Source organism: Anguilla rostrata, chromosome 12 (assembly GCF_018555375.3).
Source record: "Anguilla rostrata isolate EN2019 chromosome 12, ASM1855537v3, whole genome shotgun sequence".
Taxonomy (NCBI): Eukaryota; Metazoa; Chordata; class Actinopteri; order Anguilliformes; family Anguillidae; genus Anguilla; species Anguilla rostrata.
Genome location: NC_057944.1, coordinates 3,986,138 through 4,005,028, shown reverse-complemented (window position 1 = coordinate 4,005,028; position 18,891 = coordinate 3,986,138). Strand labels below are relative to the sequence as shown.

The following is an 18,891-nucleotide window of genomic DNA, read 5'->3' as shown; positions in this document are numbered from 1 at the left end:
TAGTTAAGTGCGTCAGGGGTCACCCGTAAAGACCGAATGGCATTTTTGGCAGCTGTTTGGTATTGATTAAAATGAACATAAACACTTCACCCCGTATTCTTGAAATTAAATACATTAAAAAATAAATCCCAGAAATATTTTACAACAGAACCTGCATATATTTAGCAAACTGGTATTGAGTGAAATCAGGCCCAAAATGAAATTGTGTGTGTCCTCGAGTAAAACCAGCCAAATTTCCTCCAGTCACAAAGCCACAAAAATAATGTTGATTACAGTTAGATCTTATCTGATCAAGTTTTAAGTAGATACAAAATTGTGAAAGTCTCTCAAACGCAGGCCATGTTATTGGTTGCTACAAACGACAGCTCATAACTTAAGGAGACTGAGGAACGGCTGCATTACGTTACAGGCATTTAGCAGAAGCTGTTATCCAAAGCGACTTACACAACTTCTACATAGCATCCATTTTACAGCTGGTCATATGCTGGAGCAATGCAGGTTAAGTACCTTGCTCAATGGTACAACAGCAGTGTTCTACCCAGGAATCGAACCTGTGACCTTTCGGTTGCAGGACTGTTCCTTTACCCATTACACTACACTTCCGCCCAAGTGGTAAGTCTCTTGTGGCTGCATAGGCGGTAAGTCTCTCTCCATGAATCGTATCATAGAAAAATATCTCATTATGGGTTGCTAATATTGAGGTGGTAGAGTAATTAACAGCCAGGAGGACTGGAGTATTAACTGACAGGAGGGGAATGAATTTGTGTCTTTGGGCAAGATACGTCACTCAAACTAAATTATGTGCAGCTGAACAAAATAATACCATGCAAGCTTGTAAGCAATATAGCACACCCTGGCTAATGGAGGATACATGACACTTATCATTATTTAGTTTAACTAGGCATAATTATAGATCAGTAACACTGCCCTTTGGCGAAATCCTAGCAAAGTGTTAGAAAGCTAATTTACTCTGTGGCAAAGGTTGGTGTGTAAATGTTGAAATCTGTTTCGATAGAGTATAACAGCCCAGTGAAGACCTAAGAATGAAGGACTTAACAATGACAACAGAAGAAATATTTCCTTGGTGAAGGTCACAGGCTAGCACCAGTACGTTTTCAGGACGTTTAAGGATGGAGTGTAGCACAGTGGGTAAGGAACTGGGCTTGTAACCGAAAGGTCGCAGGTTCGATTCCTGGGTGGGACACTGCAGTTGTACCCTTGAGTAAGGTACTTAACCGAAATTGCTTCAGTATATATCTGTAGCTGTATAAATGGATACAATGTATAAAAAAAAAAAAAAAAAGTTTTTAAAATGCTATGTAAAAGTTGTGTAAGTCGCTCTGGATAAGAAGGCACTGGTTAGCAAAGACTTCTCAAATTGTGCGAATCTATTATAACTGCTGAATTGTATTTGTAGTGTTTTCATTGGTTTTCTGTGCTGTAAAAAATAAATAACAAAATTCAATTCAGTTCAGTCCATGACATTGAGATGTCTGTTGAGCCATCTGTAGTTATCCTTAGTCTCCAAAAATACTTTGGATAAAACGATGACTTTTACGTGTGCAAGAATGAATAAAAAAATATAAAATACATTACTCAATAGGCTTCTGTGATGCAGGTAATAATAATGATTATTTTAAAAGATTTTGTATGCAGTGATTAAATAATTTGCATGTAAAATGTCAGGATTTACGCTTTCCGAGTAAGTGCCCTTCTCATAAGCTATAGGTTCTGAACTACAAATATTTGTGAGCAGTGAATATAGCACAGAATGACTGATACTGTAGCAGATGACTGATAGGAGCGTAATGGAAGCAAGTATAGCACAGAATTACTCTGATACCTAACAAAGCACTGACTGGAGATAATCTAAGACAGCAGACAATGGCCCTGTATTGTGTATACATTCACAGCTTTAACATTTGAGCACCCTACATGGTTACATTTCTGGGCTTAAACCAGTTCAATTTCATAATTTCAATCACAATGAAAAAATCATAATTAGGGGTGAGCTGAATAGTATGAATATCCAACTATCTGATACAGATATTGTTTTTTTTTTTTTTGGATATGACTGCTGTCCGACTACTTTCCATGGTCAGAGAAACACATTGCATATTTCAGGTGAATCTGTGCAGTGCTGAATGGAACGTGATCTTAAAGCTGCTGTGAGATAGGCTAGACACAACCAAGGCCCCTCCTCTGAGTCCCATCTATAAATACCATTGCTCACATTTCCATGTTGCCACTTCCCAGTTCTTTCTGGATGCTTGTGTCTCGTGAGATCACACCACACCTCACAGACTTGGAGCCTCTATTACAGCAAATGTAGGCAGTGGCAAGTGGGGTTGGCTTTAGCCTATCTTGGTGAAAGTGGTACAACCTTTGCTAGCCATTAGCAGGCTGCAGCAATCAGTCAGCTATCGAGCCTGCTTTGTTGGAAGCACGGCAACATTCTTGAACACAAGCATACACATTCACAAACATATAACAATTAATCTTAAATTGTTTTGCTTTGTTTTCTAGTGTCCTATCCTAGCCCATAACATTTGTAGCCAAAACACCCCACTTCACCAAAAATGCAAAATGCATACAATGTGAAAATGTAGCAATTTCATGCACACACACCCTCATAGACAACCAGGTAGATGAAAGGCATACAAATTGATTTTAAAAAAATTTATTTAAAAGAAATTGATTAAAAATTAATAAAAAAGCAATAAAATAAAATAAAAAAATACACTCATCTTAGTAGAACTGACACCTTTCTGTGGTAGATTAGCTTGTGTGCCTGCTTAATATTGTGAACCATTCTAACAGGAACGTTACGTTAAGGTTCTACCATGTTGGCTTGGTCACAAGGTAGAGGCCAGACAAAGATCAGTTTATTGGTCTTTTTTTCCCTTTTTTTATTTCAGACCCTTCTGCAAAAGTATTCCATGTTAAGCAGTAATATGTGCATGCAGAGAAATACTCACAACAGAATGCAAATATTGAGGATTACCTCAAATAAATGGGGGTGGTTTAACTATACATTATTGTGTTTTATTATTTACAGTATTTGTATTTTTATGATACATTTCATTGTTATAGGAGCAATCATAAAAGCCTGGCAATTTGCGAGTGATTGATCTAGCTTTGTACAAGTGTAAGGAACCTGTTCGTACCTGCATTGTCATGCCAAATGGCAGCACTATAAAATCATTGGCGTGAAAATGTCACTGTACATTATCTACACACTGCACCATAAATTCAGTCCTTCTGGATTATCGCCTTACATAGATTTAATATGCCGTGGCCGATCAAAAGAAACTGAAGTAATCTACGGTTGTTAACCTCCTTAGGGTAATGGTCTTTCCCCTCTTGACATGCAGCATTTAGGAAGCACAACGTGAAACTCCATAAATTCAAGCACTCTCTGGAAAAATTGTGAAAATGGAGGGAAATGGTAAGAAAGAAAATTTACAACCAGAAGTGGTATGTCCCTCAATCAATTCCACTCAGAAATTCACAACCTTTTAGGAATTCATTGGTAATGTTTCAGGGATTGTTTCCTCTTCTTCTGTTTTAGGAGGTGCCTGTGAAAATATCTATGCATACGCCCTGTCCAGAGCACTGATAAAAATTGCTCCACCCACCACTGTTGGTTTGTACTGTTAATGTCAAAACCGCATTGAGACACTGCTAAAGAAAATTAAAAGTGAGTTCCACATTTAAAGATACAGCCTATGATCCAGTCTAAATATTAGGCTTGGCTGAATATACTAATAGATATTAGTATTTACTATAACTTATCATTTGGTGAAGTGTGACAGCAGTGTTTCATAACTGGATTTGCAATAAATGTCCAGTTTTAGCAGGTTTGAAAAACACAAGCAAGGAACTGAAGCAGCCTGAATTGCCGTATTATTCTATCAAAAGGAAAATGGGATGAAGTCTCAAATTTTTGCTCATCTTGCATCTGAAAATTGAAATGTATTAAAATACGCTTATAAGGTTTATGATTTGATCATCAGTTCATTTTGATTGACCAGGCACAGTTTATTAGCATGCTTGCAACAACAAAATATGAAGTATCAGTCTCTGCATATGTGGCCATAAGAATTGTAAGCTACGTGTTCCTCATGGTTCTATGTCTCAGTTTACATGAACAGAGAAGCAGAATGGAGGGAACAGAAATACAAAGAGGACAGGCCCTGATCCTTCCTGCTCTCCCTGGTCATCTTGCTCTCCATGGTCTTCTTACGCCCAGTGTGGAGCATGGAGACGGACCGGAGTCGGAAGAGGGTGAGGTGGATATTTGTACGCTTCAGTGCCTGGCACTTTGCGGGAAGCGACAGGCTGTGGGCCGGCCTGGTGATCCGCCTGTTCAAGGCCATACACGATGACTTTGGGGGACTGCCCGTCAGCGTCTACAGAGCCACCCAGCACCCATACCCTAAGAGGTTCGAGGACCAGAGTGAAGGCAGGTGGAGGGCGAGGAAGGTGTGTGGGCTGCCACTCTGGCTTGCTGCCATGGGTGTGGCCGTCGTGTGCATGGGAATCAGTATCCTGCTCTACTTTTCGGACTTCCAAGTGAGAACGAACGGGACACTGACTGGCCTGTCGAGTCTGGAGTCCGTGGCCATCGCGACTCTCGGTCCTCCTGCCGTGGTGGTACTTCGGTTTGTCTTGAAGATCGGCAAAAATCTGCTCTACAGCCAGGGCAGCATCGTCCAAAAGAAGATGAACAAGTCAGCAGTCAGCGATCAGCTGGGATTCATGAACAAGGTGAGGAAGGAGGTGTCCATCCTCATCAGTCTCATCCATTTCAGAACAGGAAGATCCGCGTCATTCTGGAGATCACTAATTTGGACCGGTGCAGCCCGGAAAAGATCATTCAAACTCTGGAGGCCATCAACATCCTTTTGACCGGAGAGAATGTCCCCTTTATGTTATTCTAGCTGTGGATCCAAAGGTTGTGGTGAACTGTGTGGAAAATTCATTCTTGCACCGTAGGTCAACAAATAGCAGATATGATTTTTTTTAAATAACATTGTTACTCTGCCTTTCTGTGTGCCTGAGATGTCTGTGGACACAAAGCGCAGGATATTTGAAACCTTTGTAAATAGTCACCTTGAGGTTTTTGCTGATGGGTTTGATGTGCAATGCCTCACCCAAGAATGTCTGGTGAAAACAGGCATTTAAGAATGGAATTGGGACTATATGAAGGAAGCTTGGTGCCTTTCATTGGACATTCCAGTGGTGGGTCTGAAGCAATAGATCCAGGAATTCCTTGGGAACTCTGGGCAAGAAAATTGAAGGCACTGACAAATGATGCTTTACAGTTTGTCAACAACAAAGGCAACCTCCATACTTCCTTTGTGGCAGATCACATGTATATGAGGAGAATAATCAACTCAGTCAGAGTGTCCATCATCATCCTGGAGGGGATGAGGTGTGATTTGTCTTCAGGCGAAGACCTTGCAGCTTGGGTGGTTCTGGCTAACCTGTGGCCTTGTCGTCTGACTTGGATTCTCCAGGTTGTGGAAGATGACCAGCAGAGGGCTGCTATAGATCGACCTGACAGCACGGGTGAGATTGACAACGGGAAGACTTTGTGGGAAGTCTTCAGCTAGTCGAGTGTGGAACTGCACATGCTCAGAGGTAGAGCCAAGCTACTCCTGGAGCAAGACGGGGACCCTGAACTGTTTGAAAAGTTTCTCAAAGTGGATTTCAGGTTGACCGTTGGGGATGCCAACAGGTTCAGGCCCTGCACAGTCAATCTGGACCATTCCATCCAGAAGGAGATGGCCAGGCTTCGAGGCACCAGAAACAAAATGTCCTCTGTACTCATTCTGATGAGAGACCTAATTGGGAGTGGGGTATGGGTTTTGTAGTTCATTTGCAAAGAGGTAATAACAATTTAGACTAATACTATGTTTATATTTTACACATTTCAATGTCTTCTAAATGACTGAAATAGATTATTGCATATGTTATATCAAAGTACATTATCCTAACTGTCATGTCATTAATGCTGGCAACAAATTTCTCATTTGGCGTGCAAACTTTTTCAAAACCAGTGCAACAGGAGGAACTGACATAACTGACGCATGCAGGTTCATCGCAAACACTGCCTGTGTTGTTTTCAATCAGTCTCCATTTGTCTCTAGATGCAAAGGCTGAACTTCCCTGAAAAATATCAACAGCGGCTGAGGCAGAATCAACTCAACGGATCGTCCCTGGCATTTGGCAATGACGGAGAGATCAAACGGGTTCTGCAGATAACCTTGGGTGAATAGATCTCTTTCAGCTTTCATTTCCTGGGAGCTAAGCCAAGATCCAGCCCACACACGTCAAACCTGATGATGGCTGCACAGTAGAGAGGCCTTCTTCCTGTGCTTGGAGATAGATGTGAAGCTTTGCTTCATTCTCAGGCTGCTGCTATTGTACGACCTCTATCAGAGCAGTTCTGCAAGTCTTGAGAGGCTAAATAGTCATATGCCACTAACCAGTATTCTCAGTATGCACGGATAAAAATAATAAAACAATCCAACCTAATGAATCACAAACTGAAATTTTCACATTTCTAGATCTTAAGGTGTGTACCACCTCTGCAGTATAGTTCCTCATCCCCATAGGGTATACATACAAGTCGCGTGACTTATAGACATGGATCATGAATGTTAAAAAAAATAAAATAAAATAAACCTCTGCCCATATTAATGATGAAGGCAAACAATGATTTTGATCTTAGCTGTCTACAGTTATTTTCAGAATGGTGCATAGCTAAGCAAAATCAGCTTCAAAATATACTATATCTGAAGGATATAGTATATCAAATGCATGTACTTCAGGTTAAGCCTTATTTAAATCCAACATTAGTTTGGAGAAACATGTCGTAGCTTTTTAGCCTAGCGCACATAAATAGCTTCAGATTCATGTTCATGCGTACACCCTTCTGCCAAGTGATGCAAGGGATCACTGCAAATCAAAACCTGTGTATAAAAACCTATTGATCATATGATCATTCTGTTTATTTTCTATAGTGCAAAAACAATTTTGTATTCAGGAAGAAACTTCAAAACTGCCAATCAGTATGAAGCTTTTGACTTCCAAAATCACGAGCCACAATCTTAAGTATTTCTTTGTTTGACAGACAATTATTTCCATGCAGCCATTTTAAATCTCTAAGCATACAAATTATTTTTATTAACAGAAGAATGTGCTTATTAGTGCTTACACAAATTTCAGATCAAGATATGACTGAGCTAATTACAAAATTCAGAGCAGAAGTTGGCACAAAATCCTGAAATGGATCAGCCCATGCTGTGCACCCCTGCTGTTAACACCCATTAGCATAACAGTCTCTAATTCTGTGTGTTGCTTTAGCACAGTTATGTTTCTAAATTGAATCTTAAAAATAAAATGTATAAAAACATTCATGCATAACAATAGTGCATGATCAGCTTCACAAACTACCAAACAAACAAACAAACAAAAAAACACTATGAATATATATAGGGATGGGTGACAAATTAAGGAAAAAACTAAAAGTGTCTCAGTAAGGTGTTGGGCCACCATGAGGTGCCAGAACAGCTTCAATAAACCTTAGCATATATTCTACAAGTCTCTGGAACTCTACTGGAGGGATGGAACATCATTCTTCCAAAAAAATGGGTTGAGATCTAGGGACTGTGAAAACCATAGTATATGATTCACATAATTTTCATAATCAAACTATTCAGTGACCCCTCGTGCCCTGTGGATGTCATCATCATCGTGAAATAGACCTGTCACGGGTTGATGTTTGGTGAACCCAAATGCAGACTCAGACAGTGGAGTTGCAAAACTCCCGTAGATGATGTTTAATGTAACGGTACACAATACAACAGGTAGTCTCGTAGTCAGTTCAAAAGATCAAAACCAGAGAAAATCACCAGAGCAAAAGTACCAAAAAAGTAAGCAAAATTATAGTTGAAAAACAGGCAAAGGTCAAAAATGGGAAATCAACAAAGCACAGACAGCAGGCAGAAATCGGTAGTTGGGAAACAGGCAAGATCAAGCACGAGACAAACTGACAGACGAAAACACTGGTAAGGCACTGTAAACAGAGGCACAATCTGGCACCAAAGAGCAGGGGGAACAGAGAATATATACTAGGTGAACCAGGTGAGTGAAATAAGAGATAATTGAACATGCAAACAGGGAACAGATGAATGACGTGCGATTGATTAACTAGTGCTTGAGAATGCAACCCGAACAGGTGAGAGTGATCAGCTGGGGGGAGAGAGAGTGAGAGGAAACCACGCCCAAGGTACAAACCGAAACAAAGATCGTGCAGGAGAAAAACGGATAACCAACTAAAACGTGAAATGACAACAGGAACATAACAAGACCACTCCCATTACGATAGAATTGGATAAAGGTGATCTCCTAGAGTAGCTTTGTATTGATTTGCAGTGATTCGTCAGTCTCAGGGGACAAGTGGGCCCAAACCACGCCAGGAAAATTCCCCCCACAGCATAACAGAAGGACCGGACCCTCTCACTGCTGGGGTCAAAAATTATTGTGAAGGATCTGAACATACAACTATTTTCCACATCCCTGTAGACCAGTGCCTATGGCTTTTTGCACCACTGAACTCTCAAATGTGCATTTGTCTTTGTAATGAGAGGTTTATGCGCTGTAACTCTCCTATAATATCCCTATCTTTGCAATTGTCGAAGGACTGTTTTTGCTGACTTAGTCTGATCGCATCCTGCATTGAAATTCTCAGTCACCTGAGGAAGAGTTGCTCATCTGTTTTTCCTTACATATCGCACTAGTGCACAAGCATCCTGGTCATCGAATGTGCCCCTTTGACCACAATTTCTGACCCTATTTACCGTTTTACAGATGTCACTTCAGTCACTTTCCCTATTGAAACACTAGCCAGTTGAGCAGTCTTTGGGACTGAAGCTCCTGCCATTTGTGACCCAATAATAAACCCTTTTTCAAAGTCACTTCCTCTAGCCATCTTGATACAAAACAGAGGTCAACTGGGCCTGCTCAGCATTTTTATACATGCTACAGAGCATGATAGGATGTTAATTGCTTAATTGTATCAAAACAATTCTTTGTAGGGCTGGAGCAGTTATGATGATGTAAGCAGGCAGAAAAAAGAAGAAGAAAAAATGCGATATCCCAAATGTTTGTGGCTTTATTGTGTGGATGTGTGACATTGTTTGTGAATTCCGTCTGTCGAAATGGGATCAGAAGGTAAAGAAATTCATTTTTTAAGGGCTGAGAGTTTGTGGTCATTGTGGTTATTTCTGTAGGGAACCTGAAAAGTGCCAAACCCTCAGTGCTGTATAGATAAGGGCCACCAAGCCGATAATTGGTTATATATATATTCTCAAGAACACATTTGCAGATGAATAGAGATGATAGAGAATAAATACAGGGAAAGGGGGAATGCATGGGGAGCATTTAGGGTTAACAGAATTCTCCCTTTGGAAAACAGCAGAATGACATTCTCTGCAGTCAAGGGCTCTGATTGGCTACTGCTGAGCTGGCACTCAATTGGTGCTAAATCAGTAATTGGTCTTCTACAATTTGTTCTACCATTTCAGGAAATTGCAGAAGAATTCTTAACAGAATCTATGCAGTTTTTTTTTTCTTTTAAAATTCATTTTCGTTATTATTAATTTGCCAAACTACATACAGTATGTGTTAAAGAACAAATTATTATTTTGAGTGCAGGATAGGTTTTGATTACATAGGGATAATGATAGGGGAGAACTCAGAATTGATGTAGAGAGCAGTCCTTACATGAACAATAGGCAAAAAGGCATGGAAAAAACACATTTTGGTGGGTACTCCAACACAACAAAATAGTTTTACGTTTAACAACCAGCTGCTGTCAAAAAGATTGAGCAAATGTGCTAAGATCAGACATTGTGTAGCTCCAAGTTATTGTTGTCTGGACAAAAGTCTGACCACGAATACATTGAAATTGAGATATACTGTATATTAATGAGAAATACTGTAAATAGATTTTAGGCATATCTAAATTACAAGGGGCTGGTTGTGCCAATAGACTGATTTTGTGTTTGATGTGGAACTTAATGACAATGTAATTAATCATGTGAAAAAATTACTTAACGAGAGGGAGAGGATGCATTCTCGGTATACAAGCAGATAAGAAAGGTGACAATAATAATATTACTGTCAAGAATAAGAACAAATACTAATGATAGCGGTAAGACAGATACACTTAATTTCAGTGATTACAAAAAGAAATATATGTATTAAAATAATATAATAAATGGAATTGATGCCGAAGCACAATATTCTCTACCAGGAAGCCTCAAAATGGCGGAATTCAGAGCAGGGCAGTTTAGGCTGTTCAATCGATGTCTTACCAGTCTTGTTTGCATTAGGAGTAGCAGTAAACAACATGAGTGATGTACAGCATGACTTTCTCTTTCCATAGGCAGTTTTCCTTTTGTTTTCTTTCCAAGTTTTAACTTTTTAATGAGAATTAATATCTTCTCTTCACTTCCTGTGGTAGCTGATAAATACTCATGAGGTTTTGTAGAGCTGATAAACCCCCAAGAAAGCTTACTGTACACTACATACCATTAGGCTTGCTCACAGTTTTTGCAAGGACAGCAGAAGTGTGAATGGTACAGTAGTGCAGTGGATGGCACCGCCACCTCGCAACAAGAAGGTTGTGGGTTTGAGTCCCTGCGGGGATGTGGAGTGTGCGAGTTCTCCCTGTGTCTGTGAGGTTTTCTCCCACAATGCAAACACAGGTATGCTCTTCAGCTACTATTCTCAAAATGAATCCCTTGGACTTTACAAATGGCAGGCACAATTTTCTCTAATCCTTTTACAAGTTTGAACACCAAGGTTCATCAGAGGAGTGATAAAAAAACAGTTCAAAAACGTGAAAACGTTTTTCATCAGAAAGTGAATGCTAGCGATTATGAGGGCTGATGCCACTAGGTATTTTAACTAAATAAATACATAAATAAATAAACAAATACACATTGTTTCAGGGTAATTAGGACCAGTTTTCATCTCAGCTCCTAGGAACTCAGTAGTCTTGCATACCTCACATGGATAGGCAATTTTTGAATGAGTCAGATTAATTTGTTAATGTTTTCTCCACAAATTGGCTTCAGTACTTAGTGTGCAAAGAACCTATGGCACGCCGTTTCTCACATAAAATCATCAACTGATAGTAGTTAATTAGCAGCCGTTAAATACTGAACACCTGGCACACTCTCTCCCTGTTTCATAGGCACTCTCTCTTGACTTTGAGTTATGTGTTTGAAGTCAGTTATTTTCTGAGTGTAAACAATGGAACGTAAACAAATTTGCAAACAAATGACAGTAACGTCATGGCAGTGGTATTATTGCATGTGAATTTAACGTATATTTATCTTTAACACCCTTTCACCTTTTTCACATTGTGTCCTTTTTTAAAATGTTAATGCAATGAAAATATTTTTTGCATTCACCAACTTAGTACATTCCACACCTTATGATGCAAAATAATAATAATAATTATTCAATTTTTTTTTCTTTCAATTGAAAGACCTTTATTATTTATGAAAGTATTGTGCCCTAAAGGCAGATCATCTGCAGACTGGAACTGGCTCTTCTGAGGGAGGCAGTACCTTCTGTCTCACCACTCTGCCTAAGAGGCCAGATCTGTCTGAAGTGCTGAAGAGACTGCTGATCTCTGGACAGTTAGTATCATTTCTGCCCATGAGTTCTGTGAATCATCTGTGTTGCAGCTGGCCGAAGTACAGCCCACTGTGCAGAAGTACAGCCCACTCCTCTGTGGGCTGTACTTCTCATCCAGTGGCTCAGTTTCATTGGATGATTCGATCTTGGTAGGGTCTGGGCTGTGTAGATTTTTTTTCCCATTTTGCTGTAAAGGACTTTGTGGTGCTCCGAGGAAGTTTCAAAGCTTTGCTAACTTTTTATAACCATCTACAGTTTTTTCAACATCCATGATTTCAGTTCTTTTCCAAAACCAAAGGTGAAGCTTGGGAAAGCAGCTAGCAGTTACAGACAGCACTATGCCAGGAAACCGACATTTGGCTTCTGTTGAAAACTGCAGCTAGTCAAATACATTGTGGGCCTCTGATAATAAACAGCCTATGGCTGGCATGAATAACAATTGATTCTTAATCGCTATAAAATGTGTTGTACTTCTTAATCATGTCCAGCTGGACCTGAGGACAGCATCTGCTTGTCCAGTTAACATAATAATAACAATATGGATTACACAAAGGGGAAAATGAACATGGAATTATTGGTAGTTGGGTGGTGTTCAAGCACAATTCAGAATGTGTCCCTCTAAATGTTTTGCATATGGTGAACTGGGCTCTTATGATGAACTGTTAGATTTGTTGTGACATTTTGCGCAATAATCTATGTAACTGTGGGAATTAACTACTAATTACTAAACAGGGCACAGCACAGAAAAGGGTACTCTGCGCCTTCACAGCTTAACTTGAAAACAAAAAAGCCTGCAAAATATCAGCCAGTTCTGAATCGGCCTTTCACTCTATTATAACTGAATATAAATATGCAGAAGTGTAGGCACCCCTGGTCAAATTGCATTGTTTGTAGATTTTGTTGTGAAAAGAAAAATTAAAAAGTGTAAAGACATAAATATGATCTCTGCAGGGAACAAACATGAACATCCATCTATCCATTGTCTATACCCGCTTATCCTGGGCAGGGTCACATTGGATGCTGGAGCCCTTCCAGCCTGCATTGGGCAATAGGCAGGAATACACCCTGGACAGGCTGCCAATCCATCGCAGGGCACACACACCATTCACTCACACGCTCATAACTATGGGCAATTAAGAGTCTCCAGGTAGCCTACCCGCATGTCTTTGGACAGTGGGAGAAAACCAAAGTACCCTGAGGAAACTCATGCAGACACACACAGGGGTAAAATGTGAACTCCACACAGAAGAGCCCGGGCTGGATTTGAACCCAGGACCTTATTGCTGTGAGATAATAGTGCTACCCACTGCACCACTGTGCACATTAAAAGTAAAGTCTGTTTAAATTTATCTTTAGGAGATGTTCAGTTTTTCCACTCCGCATCTGGGTCCTACCCTCCCGAACCTGACACACACATTAATTGTGACTCCCCACTTTGTGTGAGAAATTTTAGAACTCCTGCAGCAGACATTTGCCTGCACTGATGTACCCTATAGCTCACACGCTGTTTAATTTATTATACCTGAAGAATACATTTTTATGTGATGTCACCATGAACGTTCGCCCTCCTCATCCTCTCCAGCGTTGTATTCTTCTGCTGTAATACGGCGTGAAGCTGTAGCTACCTCGTTGACCATTACCAATACTTCCTGATCTGTAAATTGAAGTTGTTTTTTTGTTGTTGTATAGTTTCTACGCTACTTGTACCTGGCTGCTCCAAACCCATTTCTCACTGCCTCGTAATCTGGGCATGTAAGCGCATTGTTTTTGACCCTTTTTCTGGGCGTCTGCTGCCACAAAATTGCAAATGGAGGCATTTAATTTATTTGACTGCGTAAATAGAAACTGTTTAGGATAATCAGTTGTCAATGTGTTGGTATCTGCATCCGCAACAGAACCACAATACAGCAAATGTTTATGCAGTGCAACTGCTTCCTTAGTAAGTCTGGCCCTAATATATTTTTTTTTTACTGTGGTAATCTGGCTAACCACTGGTTTCAGATGATGGGGAGAAGCAACTTGGTTGTGAGAAGTTCTGAAGCATGTTTCAGGTTATCTCATCCCTGTTCCTATTTCAATGTGGATCTTTACCCGAAATGCCTTGATATGCAAATGATATGCAAATTGGAAGCTCTGTAACTTGCTCTGAATCAGGGTAGCTGTCAAGCAAATGTATAAATTAGTCATTGTAGTGCCGTGCTCTGGAATTGAGTACTTTTCCTCAATTATTCCCAGGTTTTTTTTTTTTTTTTAAAGTAAAACACAGTGTAAACTGAGGTAATGATTATGCAATGATGTGATTAAAGGTGTCATTCAAAAACAAAAATATGAAGTGATGCACTTCTGTATGCACCTCAAAGTCACTATTCCTTTAAATAAGAAAAGTATGACATCCTGCTGTTGTCACGGTCCGGGTGCTGGGACCCAGGCGCAGAGAGGGAAAAAACCACGAAACTCAAAAAGGGGAAAATTAACAAAGACTTTACTAACAGGAAAACACACAGGGAACAAACAAGGTCACAATGGGCAAAACCACAAACTCAAAAAATATCTAAAAGTAGAAAACAAGGGGGACTCACAAATACAGGCAGGGCAGAACACGGTCAGGGCAGAACACAGGCAGGCAGAACACAAGGGTAATTCAAACAAACACAAACAGGTCACAAACACAGGCAGGTACATACGGTTTTCAAACAGATTTCAGGAACAAACACAAGAAGGCAGGTACATGAAAGTCAGGAGACAAACACAAACAGGTAAAAAATGCAGGCAGGTACAATGGGTCTGAGGAAACGCAACTGTTGAGAATCTGAAACACAGGAACCAGCACCGAGTCAAGGGAACAGAGAACTTAAATAGACAGGTAACAAGACACAGGTGAACTCAAAAACAATCAAACCAGAAGGAGGGATAATACACAGGTGGAACAATGATGGGATAACGGAAATGAAACAATCATGAAATTAACAGGGGGGGAGCAGGACACAAAACAGAAGTGCCGCCATCTGGCGGCCCAACAGGGGAAACACAGACAGGAAAACAGGACCATGACAGCTGTGGATAATGGTGTCCTCTTTCAGAATGTAGTAAGATGATGCAGTTGGATTCTAACACTGGAAAAAAAACCTTTTTTTCACAGCCAGCACATAATTAATGATTTTCTTTCGTGATACCATATATTAATGTTTTTCTTTGTCAAGATTTAAGGATGACAACTTCATAATAGTAGTGGATAGAGGAATCAGGTGATCCCTGTGGTTGGGAGGAGATGGATGGATTATGGTGGGCTATGTGCAGTGCTGGGGGTAACTACTCTGAAAGCACAGTTGTACAGACTACCAATTACTTCACACTGAAAGTAACTGAACTACTGCCAAGCTACCCTAAAAAGAAATGTTGCGTGAAACTATTATTACTAAAAAAATGTTGTTCAACCTACTGAACTTTGTAAAAAAATAAAAAAATAAAAAATACTTGAGGGCCAAAAGCAGTTGGTAGTACCTGTAACTAACTACAGCTCAAAATAACAACATGACAGTAACTGCTATAACTGCTACACAGATTTGAACTCCCAAGCAAACTGCTGCAGAGTGTATTCTAACTACACGTGGATAAAATACTCCCAAACACTGGACAATTAATCTTAGTGGTTTGGGGGAAGTGGAGGGAATATAGTGGGTCATGTGATTATGGTGGCCCATCATGTTTATCTGTCTGGAACATACATTTATCATGTCTGGGCAGCTATTGGACTTTTTGGGCTGCTTCAAAACACACACCTGATTCATCTCCTGTGGGAGCACCTCCTCGACTGATGGTTTACCTCAGAAGTCACACAGCACAGCAGGACTGAGTCATACTTTTGTTTACACAGTGCCTTGCCTCACTGGAGAAACACGTTTTTCCATTTTTAAAGATCAACAGGGTCAAGGGCCAGGTTTTATCTGTGGGCAGAGCTGATACAACACGCTGGCTCGTGTCTTAACACCACATTTCTCTGATCAACCGGTTCTAACATAAACACATACACACATATCTAACATATTGTACAGACCCATTAATCCCTCTTGAATGGCAAGCTGTCAAGGTAGAGATGATGGTCATTTGAAACTGAGACACAATCACATTCTTACTACTTCTACTACGACTACTGCTACTACACTGGAGTATTTGGGTTAAATGAATATCAGTGCACACAGAAACACAGTGATTCTGCCCCTGCTCCAGTGTGCTGGGAAGGGGCTTTTGTTTACTCCACCATGCAGCCAAAGCCTTATGATCCTTTTGAAATTCTGAAAACTGCCAGGGACCCAAGGCCATTGTAATACAGTTTGTGCGGTTCTGTCCAATTATTGATGACTGGAAGAGCAGAGAGAAAAGCATCCCCGTTTTCGCGTTCGAACGAAGTCGGGCTGAATGTCTAACCGACCCTGCACAAGAGGTGAGAGAATTGGTGAATGAAAGAAACGTTTTATAATTTAACTTTCTCACTCAGTGAATGTAGTTTGTGGCATCCCACCAATGACATATACAACCAGAACAATGGGAATATGAAACAAATAAATGCGTGTGTACAAGGCCTTTTGGGCCAGCTTACAGGCTATGAATAAAACTTGGATGAGGCCCAATGAAGCAAATTCTTTTGGCAGCAGTTCCAGCGTGGAGATCATGTTATGTAGCTCACATTCACAATAGCTTTTTGTGTTGGGATACATACAAGCTCAGCATTGTTTCTCTGTCTTTCATCTCACTCTCTAAACATGAGAGGAGGAGACCGGATCACTCCTGCTATAGCAGGGCCCCTGACTGTATTTTCACATTGCAGAAGGCAGCCTGAACCAAAGCCTACTGTGGGTCTATAAAAATACTGGGAGACTTAAAGCACTCTGCTCAAGCATATTAGGGCTACACAGACTCTAGATGCAGGTCACTTTTAAAGACACATCTTTTAAAACAGTATTTTAGAATTTAATTTTATATTTCCTTATTTTTGTTGACATAGTCAACACTTTGTTCTTTCTCTTTTCCTTTAAATGCATTGCTTTACTACTAAAACTGCCATGAAAAGCACTCTGAAGATCTTCTTCTTCTTCTTGAGGGTGCTGTGCTATTTTGGTGGTGTTATGAATGTGCCACACATTTGAATGCATGAACAAGAAATTTTGTTTATATAAAATATTTTCAATTTGACTACTTGATAGCTGTGTTTAGTTATGCAGTCCAATGTTGGTCATTTAGGCATTACACCCATATGCAGGGTTCCTACACTTTTTTATCCATGACTTTCCCTACATTTTGAACCCAATTTCCCTGACCAAAAGCCAGGCTTTGGCCGGCTCTATGGTGTAGTGGTAGGGGCGAGTGCCACAGCACGGTGCACTGGGGTCCATTGGTAACACCCACGTTTAAAAACTCACAGATGGGGAGTGCACTGCCTGCTAGCGCTCCTGCACTCTGGTGTTTTTTCCCTTTGGTGTGGCTAGTTAGCGCTGCCCCTCCCATGCTGGAAAATTCAAATCCATGCTTTGTATTTGTCCATGTGAAGCCACTGAATATTGAAACTACAATTGCCTGGCATATCGTAGCTAACAGCTAGTTGAAAGCTAGCGCACATGCAGACTGAGTCAAGTATAGACTAACAGAAACTAAAACACACCCACAAAAACTCATCTGCTTCGCACGCATTCTCAACCGACGCAAGAACTATGCAATATATTTTTATTTTAACCAAACCGTAGTGATTTAAATGTTTCAATGAAATGTTTTATTTATGAGTCATATTTCCATTACATCCAAACCCTTTAAGAAATTATTTTCCATAACTTTTCCAGGCCTGGAAATCATCGTTTTCAAACTCACTTACTCTTCCAGGTTTTTAATGACCATACAAACCCTATGTTAAGCAATGGAAGGTACTTTATCGAATGGAAGGTACTTTAATAAGGTACAGAATGAATGTGGGAGACTGGCTCTACATCCGTCGAATAGTGTAAGATATGCGTTTGTGAAATGTGTGTAGGTGCACTGGCTCTTGTTATGTTCATTTATAAACTGTCACTTATGTCAAATGGAGTACCATAATGGGATGCCATATGAGGCTGTACTAAAGGGAGCTCATTTAAAGGCAGTGCATTTATAGTGGTTGTTAGGCCACAGTGGCTATCCATTACTATTGTGCTTACTTACTTCATACATTGAGCCCAGAACACACTGACAGCTTGCTTTTATTCATGGCATTCATTTTATTCAGGTCAATGATTGAGTGAACTGCTAGAAAGGTAAATATGTGTTTGAGTTGTTTGGACCAGCCATTACAAAATGGCGATCAAAAAGTCAGTGCATTCTGTGGCGTACTGTATTTTAAATGACATGGTGGCAATGTAGTATCGTAACCTGTGTTCAATCCGCAGATAGGATGCTACCATTGTACCCATGAGCAAACTTAACTTGAATTGCTTTGATATATATATATATATTCAGCTGAATAATAGGATGTAAAAAATGCTAAATTGTGTATAAATGGATTCAAATGGTTGCTCCTCTAGTCAGTGCACATTAATGAATCAATCAATCAATTCATCTTATTTTATTATTATTCTATGGGGACGTTTGTTTGCAGTCAGGGATTAAAACCTTCACTAAAGACCACATTAAAACTGACAATAGAGACAACCATAAAACAATAAGACAATAAAACAATAAAAACATAAGATTGTGTCAGAAGTGAAATAAAAACAGGGCATTTCTGCACAGTGCAAAGTGCAGTATCACAGTGCAAAGGGGCTGTTGATGAGCAGGAGCTATTTCCATGTTAAGCCTGTCAGCTGCCATTAAAACAAAGGAGATCTGACAGGCACCCTAAAATGGCTGCCTGAGGGTAAGACCTCAGACTCCTTCTGTAGGGTGATGGGGACAGTCTAAATTGGCCTTGGCCTTCTAAGGAACTGCTTGTAATAACTGTCCTGGTGCTGGACCTGAATCACCCCCTCTATTTCGTTAGCCACCTTAACGAGGCTACCGAGCCAAGTTGAGGTTTCTATACCTGGCAACGATACAAAAGGACAAAGCAGATTCTGTAAGACTATTATAAGACAGTCCTCATTGCAGTGCAAGCATTAAAAGAGGATGGCATCTGCATTGGGTTCAAAACACAATTTTCTTTTTGTCAAG

The 18,891-nt window shown here is 40.1% G+C and overlaps 1 pseudogene; it reads left to right on the top strand.

Moving 5' to 3' along the window:
- The first annotated feature begins 4,116 nt into the window (after window positions 1–4,116).
- LOC135236665 (NTPase KAP family P-loop domain-containing protein 1-like) lies at window positions 4,117–5,618 on the top strand (annotated as a pseudogene).
- The last annotated feature ends 13,273 nt before the right edge of the window (window positions 5,619–18,891 follow it).